Source organism: Nomascus leucogenys, chromosome 7b (genome assembly GCF_006542625.1).
Source record: "Nomascus leucogenys isolate Asia chromosome 7b, Asia_NLE_v1, whole genome shotgun sequence".
Lineage (NCBI taxonomy): Eukaryota > Metazoa > Chordata > Mammalia > Primates > Hylobatidae > Nomascus > Nomascus leucogenys.
The window spans coordinates 81121163-81128355 of NC_044387.1; positions in this window are offsets into that span (position 1 = coordinate 81121163).

Consider the following 7193-nt stretch of genomic DNA (forward strand, 5'->3'; position numbering starts at 1 on the left):
CTACTATTACTATCTATCTACTTATCTATCTATATATAACTACCTATCTACTTATCTATCTATATATAACTACCTATCTACTTATCTATTTATATATAACTACCTATCTACTTATCTATCTATATATAACTACCTATCTACTTATCTATCTATCTATAACTACCTATCTACTTATCTATCTATCTATAACTACCTATCTACTTATCTATCTATCTATAACTACCTATCTACTTATCTATCTATCTATAACTACCTATCTACTTATCTATCTATCTATAACTACCTATCTACTTATCTATATATAACTACCTATCTACTTATCTATCTATATATAACTACCTATCTACTTATCTATCTATAACTAACTGCCTATCTACTTATCTATTTATCTATAACTACCTATCTACTTATCTATCTATATATAACTACCTATCTACTTATCTATTTATATATAACTACCTATCTACTTATCTATCTATATATAACTACCTATCTACTTATCTATTCATCTATCATTTTGGCACCAGATTTTTTTCAGTCTTGTCTTTGAGGATGAAACATAGAAAGACTAGATTTTTTTAATGTCTATAAGTTGGTATTGTAGTTAGAGATATAAAAGATATAACAATAAGATTACCATTTAATTGTGTGAGGTAGACCTCCAGACCTCTGCTCATTTATTCCTCATGTCTTCATGCTGCCCCTACTCTTTTACATACAACTATACACAATCACAAACACACAGCCACACACACACAGACTGTTGGAGACACTTTTTATGGGATGATTTACCCATTTTTACTGCCTCCTTGTCCTCAGTCACTTTCCAGCTAAGAATAACCATCTAACACATTTCTGGGAAGTTTCCGTTTCCCAGGTGGAAATTACATTGTCATCTCTCACTTGGATTGTTTAATAGAAACTGAACTTACCTGTAATGCTGGGTGCCTCCAGTGCATATTCCACATTACAGCTATTTTTAAGTTCCTAATCTGATTCTGTCGGCCTAAATCAGAAAAGTGGCATTGTAAATAAATGAGCTGAATAACAATGGTAGATATATCAGAGGCAGAAAGAAAAACATGCAGTTAACAATGAGAAATGAAGGGTAATGAATGTGGATCAAAAAGGAGAGCAAAAAGTCAAGGGTACAAAAGGTTTTCCGATTTCGAACAACTGGCTAAATTGTGATTCTATCAAGTTTGTGATTCTATCAAGTAAATTTGAGAATATAGGAGAATGAGCAATTTGGGGAAAAGATAACAAATTACATAAATGGCTTCCAGAAAGAAGGATGATGAAGATAGTGAATGGTCTCCACTGAGTATAGAAAAACAGAAGTAATTTGTGACATTAACAAGAACATCATATAACGAGTAACAAGGCAGAAGAGACTGTGGCGAACATTGCAGGGTAACAGGAGAGTGAAAATTGAAAATTATGAAGATTAAAATAGTTTTAAAATTATTAGTTGTTAAAAATTTTGGATGCAGAAAGAGTGTGGAACCAAGGCAATGTTTTTTTTGTTTGTGTTTATTCGTTTGTTTTTAAGAGGTGACAAATATGAATATTTTTAAATGTAGATGAGGACAAGATAGAAAAGGGGATAAGATATTGACAGAACAAAGAGACTGAGTAAAAAATGTACAATTGTTAGAACATGATCCTAGAATAGGTGAGAAGCTAAAATTTCCAGAACAGCAAAATTGGGGAACTGAGATTTGAACAGGAAAAGGCACAGATTTTCAACAGTAAAAGGGGAAAAAATAGATAAGTTTATGTTACAAAAATACTGTAGATTTGTGTGAAGTAGCTCCTGGCCATAGCTCTATTTTCTCACTGAAGAAGAAAGAACTGTTGTTCTTAGTGAAAAATGGATAAACTGGATGTTCAGGAACTTGAAGATTTGAAAGACAGTGTGGACGATAGGGTGCTGGTTGTAGAAACATGAATGGATTTCCTGTATCATTGAGAATCTTCTTGAGATTGCAAACTGCATTTTAAATAAACTGATACCATATTTAATGGCATATTACTTTTTCTATGTATGCTTAGTAGCCCAAGACTGGATGAAAATGACTTAGATCAAGGCTACTAAACGATTTAATTTTGGAGAACCATTTCAAATACGGGGTTCTTTATAAAGAATTATCTGATCCAAGTCTTCATTCTTTTTTTGTGTTTAATTCACATTCTATATTTAACACTGCAGCACTTTTCAGTGTATTAGACATATTTATTTATGTCCTATCTGAGCTAATAATAAGGCCCTTTTACTCCTAGTGTCCAACACGGTGCTTTGCGTTATCTACTTACTACTGGTTAACAATCGACGAGCTGAAAGAAAGTTGTTCCTGAGATTTTTATCATGATTGCTTCTGTCGAGGATTAATCTCTCAGGCCTCCGCTGGGTTACAAAGGCAAAATCTGGAGAGAATTTGTAGGGTAGATTAAAATGAAAGCATTTATATGCTGAACATTAGATACTGTATTCATTGAGATATCTAAAGTATAAAGCTCTGCTGTTCAATATATTAGTCACTGGCAAGAAGATGCTTCTGAACACTTGAAATACAGCAAGTTCCAATTGAGATGTGCTTTAAAAGTAAACTAAACTATAGCCCAGCATTTAAAGAATCAGTATGCAGGAAAATCCCAAGTATGTATTTAATATATCGATTGCCTGTTAAAATGAAAATATGTAGATATATGGAACTAAATAAAAAAGTCATCAAAAGTAATTCATTTTAATGACTTTCTTTTAACTTTCTTTTTAATGTAGCTGCCAGAAAATTTACTACTATATATATAGTTCTCATTTATGGCTCACATTATATTCTTATTTGATAGTGTTGATATAGAAAATAATACTGAACTAAAATTTATAGCTGTCTCTTTTATTAATACTCTTATTTTAAATAATAGTGTTAATTTTCTTTCTAATATCTTAGATAATCCAATTCCCAAGCGTGACTGAAGAGTTTTCAGAGTTTTCATATTCCTCACATGACATCCCACAAAACACATTCATTTTTTACACTAAATTCATTAAAATAATTGCTAGAATTATAATGAGTATCAGAGTCCAATTATTTAATTATATGCTGAATTAATACTATTTTCAAATTAATTTCCTATGTGCTTGATATAATTCAGTTTCAGCATTTGGTTCCTCTAAGTCATTGAATTTCTAATTACAATCTATAGGCAGGTTGAGATCACTTAGTAAAACATTTATTCCTGCCCAGAATGGTAAATATGATATCTTTTTAACATAACAATTTTTAAATGTATTAAAGATAAATTTAAATAACTTAATATCATTTCATGATCATTTCTATGATAAAATACACATTTATAAATTTTATTTATGAGAAGTAACAAGGGCAACATATATAAAAAGAAAAGAAATATTTATAAAACTAAACACCACCAGCCAGGCACGGTGGCTCACACTTGTAATCCCAGCACTTTGGGAGGCCGAGGCGGGCGGATCACGAGGTCAGGATATCGAGACCACGGTGAAACCCTGTCTCTACTAAAAAAATACAAAAAATTAACCAGGTGTGGTGGTGGGCGCCTGTAGTCCCAGCTACTCAGAGAGGCTGAGGCAGGAGAATGGCGTGAACCCGGGAGGCGGAGCTTGCAGTGAGCCGAGATCGCACCCATTGCACTCCAGCCTGGGCGACAGAGCAAGACTCTGTCTGTCTCAAAAAACAAAACAAAACAAAAAAAAAAAAACACAACTAAACACCACCATAAATTACAGAAGACACGGCTTTCAGTAAGTAGTTTGTAATACTTTTCACAGATACAATGTTAAAAAAAAGTTCTATAAATTAATGTCATATAGATGAAAAATGTTAGCTGTTTTATGAAAGAATGTATCATATTTGTTCCTATATATGTGTAAAAAATAGGAATTATGTTTACCGTTGCTACCACTGCTATGAAAACTTAATTTATATATTGGAAGCAATAATCTGAAACTTACTGCTAGAGTTTCATAATATATCTTAGACCCAACTTCCATTTCCCTTACACTTGCCATCTGTCTATAATGCTGTTAAAGCTTTCAAAATGCTTTGGCACCATGAAAAAAACCATAAACAGGCAACAGAAACAATTCATGAAGACACTTTTGAATAAATAATTCAGACACATTCAAAGGAATACTCATTTTCTTATATTTTTATGCTTCTCATAATTTTTATAAGAAAGTGTGTATACCACTGAAGATATTACTCAGTTTATGTATCCTAAAAAGTATTCCAAGTTAAACAAATGACATGCACAATGAATTTCAATTTTACATATATTTTTACCATAAGGAGTAGAGTTTTGTATAGAAATGCCCTCAACTTCAGTTAATAATGAGTTATTTAACAGCATCAACACTGTTTACTGTTATTGAATATCAAGACTGTCATATGGATAATGGTTTAGGTTTTCTCTTATATACCAGTGGAACCAGAGTGAAAGAATCCATTGCAACCAGAAATGTAAAGTTACTAATGAGAAGCTATGGTCATAGAGAAAGGAATTCTGGAAAAAATATAAATTTTCAAATACCTATCATAGTGACAATTTGTCTTATTTGTAGCCATACAACATTTTTGACTACTTACCTTTATGTTTTGTATTTTTCACATTATGTATCTCATCTTCTCAAAGGTAAAGTCAGAAAACCATATTATCAATCATGACCTCCTTGCAGGAAAGGTAGGTTTCACCAATCACAAGCATTTCTGCAAGATGTAGCAGCTAATGCTCTGTAAAAGATATTTGAGTTATATAGAGCCTCAGCCATTGGCCACTTCACTTCCAAGTAGATTTAACTAAACCTTAGCAGTTATACTCAATCCACCTATTTATGTCTTATAAAAATGTTTTACCATTTTTTTTCTTTTAGACGGAGTCTCACTCTGTTGCCCAGGCTAGAGTGCAGTGGTGCGATCTCCACTCACTGCAAGCTCCACCTCCCGGGTTCGCACCATTCTCCTGCCTCAGCCTCCTAGGTAGCTGGGACTACAGGCACCCGCCACCACGCCTGGCTAATTTTTTTTTGTATTTTTAGTAGAGATGGGGTTTCACCTTGTTAGCCAGGATGGTCTCGATTTCCTGACCTCGTGATCCACCCGCCTCGGCCTCCCAAAGTGCTGGGATTACAGGCGTGAGCCACTGGGCCAGGCCTACAATTTTTAACATATAAAGATTTATCGTCTTTGTACTTTGCCATATAAATTTTGTCAAATGTGGTGCCTCTTTTGCTTCTTGTAGACTAAAATTTAGAAATGTATATTTTATGGTAGAACTTGAAGAGCACTACAGACATTTACCATAAGTGATCAGGAAAGCCAAGGTGCATGTCAGAGGAAAGAATATCACACATAGTTTTATCTGGAAAATTCTTACTTAGTAGATTTAATTTAATATTTGTACAGAACAATTCAATTTAAAATAGAATAAAAAGTCCTGCCGAAAAATATATTTTATTTTATATCCCGAATGAGACTAAACATTTTGCTAGTTGATTGTATTACCAACAGATTGCAATAGGAATTCAGTAACTTGGAAGAACAAGACACTAATATTTGACTATATCAAATATGAGGGGAGCCATTTTGAGAATAATTTTATTCTAAAAAATATTAAATAATTGGGTTATGACATTCTTATAACAAATTTTAAATGAATAACATGTAGGAATTAAGTGCTATTATGTGATATATCATATGGAGAATTAATTAGGATATTTCCAGTCACTCTTTTACATTGAATTATTAGAAAATTAACACTATTGTTGAAAAATTTTACTATTACCAAAAAATAGCGTAACCATAAATTTTACTTTGGTATTATTCCCCATATCAGCATAGTCCTACAGAAAAAAATAATGTGAGCCACATACGTGAGCTCAACATGCAGTTTTAAGCTTTCTAATATCCATATGAAAAAAACGTAAAATAAAGCAGATGATACTAACATTAATAATTAATACATTTTCTTTAACCCAATATATCTAACATATATGCCTTTAAAATGTAATCAATATAAAATGTTTTATAAATTTTATGATTTTTTTTGTAAAAGGACGTCTAATTCCACGATTTAATTCACGCAGCACACCTCTATCTGAACAAGGCATATTTCAAGTTCAATAACATTACGCAGCTAGTGTCCACTGTTTTAGATGGTGTAGCATTTGCCAAAGTAGGCACATCCTCATAATCACAATCATATGTCCTTATTTTTATGTATGGATTATTTAATTATGAAATTCCTGTAGCAAAAATAATTTCTGGGGGAAAAAAACATGAAAGGGTTTAAGAAGGCTGGAGAGCTGGAGAGTAAGGGATGGCCTTTGTTCCCCACAGAATCACTTGATTTTGATCTGAGGCCATGCTAATAAAGAATTAGCAGGCAGTTACCTTTTTGCAACAATCTGGGCTAAATAACGAGGCCTTCACGGAATTACGAAGAATCCTTTTCTCTCCAGTTGTGCATGGAACTCACTACTCTCTAGGACCCCACAGAAGTGAAGCTATAGCAGTATCAAGGAATTACTGTATTATTTAAAACCATGGAAAAAGTATTCCCTTCACAAGGGCCAGAGAAACATCTTCATGATATAACAAAACAAAAACAGGAGCTGGAACAGAAAAGGAAGAGCAGGGCAGATCTATAGTCAAGACCATAACTGACAGATTGGTTGAGGAGATATTGGTCAGGAATTCAGCGTGACTTCAGATGAGGGGAGGGATGAAGCATTTTGATGTGACAGTCTGACAGGTAGAAATCCCAAGAAGAATGTGAGGAATATTAAGTACGTATATACTTATGCTGTATGTATTTGACAATAATTAGCAACTTTTTATATTACTCATATAATAACAGTAAGTTGAGCATTGGGGAATGGCTTTATTTCAAGTACCAAAATTCATGTATCTCCATTTCTGTCATTGATCTTATTTAAATACAGTAACAGTGTATCCTGGAAGATAGTTTGATGTTGCTGAAGCAATACTCATTTATAAAAGTATATGTAAACAAGTAACACCAAACTAAAGAACACATTGACAGCAAAGGTAGAGAAGTGATAACGGTGGCACATTCAAGAGTTGTCTGTGTGAAAAGATGAGGCAGTGTGATCACAAGTATGAGATATTAAAACAAATGAAACCCTTATGTCA